Genomic DNA, 531 nt, shown 5'->3' with positions numbered 1-531 from the left:
GAGTGATGAATACTGTGCCTTAAATGTAGATTTGTATCTTTTATCCACTAACTTGGATGTCTATTTTTTCACCTTTAAAAGTGGATAAATACGCACTTTTCTTTTTCTGTGGATTTGACACCATAAGGATGACTAGATACTCATTTTTTTCTAGATTTGACACCTTTAACTGTATAAATGAATGCTTATTATTCCTGTGGATTTAGCCTTTACCGGTAGATAAATGGATATCTACCTTTTGATGTAGATATGACACCGTTAACCGTAGGTAAATGACACCCACTTCCCTCGCGGAATCAGTCGACACCTCCACCCATTAAAATAATTTATCCAGAGATCTTAGAACCATAACCCAATAAAACAACCTAATTATAACTATTATTACCCTTTAAAACAATTTCATTATCATATTACCCATCAGAATAACTTAATTATAACAATTATTACCCGTTAAAACAACTTTATTACCATATTACCCATCAAAGTAACTTAATTATAACTTAATCCCCGGCAAAACAACTTTATTATCAT

Source organism: Penaeus monodon, chromosome 34 (assembly GCF_015228065.2).
Source record: "Penaeus monodon isolate SGIC_2016 chromosome 34, NSTDA_Pmon_1, whole genome shotgun sequence".
Taxonomy (NCBI): domain Eukaryota; kingdom Metazoa; phylum Arthropoda; class Malacostraca; order Decapoda; family Penaeidae; genus Penaeus; species Penaeus monodon.
This window is presented reverse-complemented; position numbering follows the sequence as displayed.